Source organism: Eulemur rufifrons, unplaced genomic scaffold, assembly GCF_041146395.1.
Source record: "Eulemur rufifrons isolate Redbay unplaced genomic scaffold, OSU_ERuf_1 scaffold_179, whole genome shotgun sequence".
In the NCBI taxonomy this organism is placed as follows: domain Eukaryota; kingdom Metazoa; phylum Chordata; class Mammalia; order Primates; family Lemuridae; genus Eulemur; species Eulemur rufifrons.
This window is the reverse complement of record NW_027182961.1, coordinates 1-2,500: the sequence shown is the minus strand read 5'-3', so window position 1 is coordinate 2,500 and position 2,500 is coordinate 1. Positions and strand designations below refer to the sequence as shown.

At 54.8% G+C, this 2,500-nt stretch overlaps 1 pseudogene; it reads right to left on the bottom strand.

Annotated features, from left to right (window-relative positions):
• Nucleotides 1-659: 659 nt before the first annotated feature.
• LOC138379807 (small nucleolar RNA U13) lies at nt 660-751 on the bottom strand (annotated as a pseudogene).
• Nucleotides 752-2,500: the final 1,749 nt, after the last annotated feature.

Sequence of the window (2,500 nt, the reverse complement as noted above, 5' to 3'; positions counted from 1 at the left end):
GCACTTAGTCTCTGCGGGGCTGGCCCCATCGATGCTATGGAGGGGGATCACCGCCAGGGGGCGCTGCGGTTGCGGGCTTCTCGACTCCCTCTCCTTCCCCACCCCTCCGCTCGCCCGCTCCTCCTTTCTTTACTCCCTATCGCCCCGCCCCCTTTTTTCTCCACACACACGCAATTATCACGCTCACGAACTATCCCGGGACCTGGCGTGACTTTCATCGCAATCTCCCCCCCCCCGGACACACACACATAGAGACACACCCTCCCGGCAGGGAGCACCCTGAGTGGTCGTGCAGATGTCGCTGCTGCATGCGGCCTCCGCATGGGTTCGCTGGTTGACCAGATGTCTGGTCCTTGGGTGGTTGACCAGATGTCTGGTCTGTGGTTGTCGTCCTGACAGGGAGGCTTCGGGACGGATTTGGTCTCTCTGGCCTCGCTGCCCCTAGGGGTCACCCTGCGATCGGTATTCTTCTCGCGCGGGGCGAGGGGGCGCTCCGGAGCATTCCTCTCCTCTCGGAGTTTCTGTCTGCAGTCTCTCGACTTGCTCTCACTCCCCTACCCTGCTGTGTGACTTTCTTTTTGGTCCTTTCATTTTATCTATTCTCTCTTTGCCTTTTCCTGCCCGCCTTTCCGCTCCCCCCCCCCGGATTCATGGTTTCACGTCACGCGGGTGACGTGCCGACACACCAGGAGGCCCTTCTCACACGTGCGCGTGAACACGCAATCAACACGTTTATGAACTAGAAAGGGATCTGGTGTGACTTTGCTATTATTTCCCCTCCCCTCCTCCCCGCGCTGAGAATGAGTTTCCCCGGGCTCGTGTGCCCGCCTGGGAATCGGCTGCAGACGCCATGGCCCCGGGTCGACCACATGTTGCCCTGGGGTCCACCAGATGTCTCTGGCGAATTGGGGCCCTAGGGTGCTTGTGACGGTGTGGTCACTAGGTGTCGCTCTGGGCTCAGTATTCTTCCTTCTCGCTGTGACTTTGGTCTCTTTTTTTCGAAATTTCTTTCTTTCTTCCTCTTTTGCCCTGTTTCCATTTTCCCTTCTTAATCTCTTTCTCTCTTTTTGTTGCTTTTTTTCCACGGCAGATGGGTGATGTGTGTGTGGAGGAAACGCGGCGTCAGGGAGAAGACACATCTCACACGTGCTCGGGAACACCCGATCGTCACGCTTCTGAGTACCGACCGATGGATCTGGTCCCGAATTTTTTAATAGTTTTCTCCTCTCTCTCTCTCTCTCTCTCTCTCCCCCCCCTTCCTTCTCTTTCCTTTCTCTCCCTTCCTTTCTTTCTTTCTCTCGCTCTCTCGCTCTCGCTCTTCTTTTCTTTCTGACAGAGTCTCTCGTTCTGTTGCCCTGGCTAGAGTGCCATGGCGTCAGCCTAGCTCACAGCAATCTCAAACTCCTGGGCTCAAGCGATCAGACTGCCTCAGCCTCCCGAGTAGCTGGGATTACAGGCATGTGCCAGCATGCCCAGCTAATTGGATATACGTGTGTGTGTGTGTGTGTGTATATATTTATATATATATATATATATATATATATATATTTTTTTTTTTTATTTTATTTTATTTTTTTTGAAACAAAGTCTCACTCTGTTGCCCAGACTAGAGTGCCGTGGCGTCAGCCTAGCTCACAGCAACCTCAAACTCCTGGGCTCAAGCGATCCTACTGCCCCAGCCTCCCGAGTACCTGGGACTACAGGCATGCGCCACCGTGCCCGGCTAATATTTTTCTGTATATATTTTTAGATACTGTTTCTGTATATATTTTTAGATATATAGTTTCTTTCTATTTTTAGTAGAGATGGGGGTCTCGCTCTTGCTCAGGCTGGTCTCGAACTCCCGACCTTGAGCGATCCACCCGCCTCTACCTCCCAGAGTGCTAGGATTACAGGCGTGAGCCACCCCGCCTGGCGTGTACGTTCTGTATTCACAGCCAGACGGAAGGCAGGGAGAATGTTACCCTTTCAAAGCCCGCCCTGCTCGCCTCTCAGCCCACCGATGGCACTCTGAATCCCGTGGCATTCCTTCACTCAGCTGAATTCTTCAGCACCCGACCCCCCCCCCACCCCACCCCCGTGCCACGGGAGTTCGTTCTCATGGCAGAGCCATCGAGGCTGTTGCCACACGTGTTGTAGGTGCCTAGGCAGACTGTGCCCTGGCCCCGAGGAGGTACGGAACCGCCTATCGCCTCGGGAGGGAGGGACAAGATGTGTCCGTGTCCAAGGCGACGTCCTGTCGATCACGAGGAGGCCTGCAAAGGCTCGTATCTGCCAGGCATTGAGCCACATCACATGAAACACCGGTGTGTTCCTTCACTTAGGTGGTGTCGCGTGTTGATACTCACAGAGGATGATAAACCCACTCGCATGCCGGCTGAGCCCCCTGTGTCTCCTCCTCTATCCACTGAGGGAAAAAACCGCAACAAAAGGTAGAAAACCACAGGGGGGGGGGAAGAGAGCCCGTCGCTCTCCCTATGTGACCGTCCGGAGTGCTCGT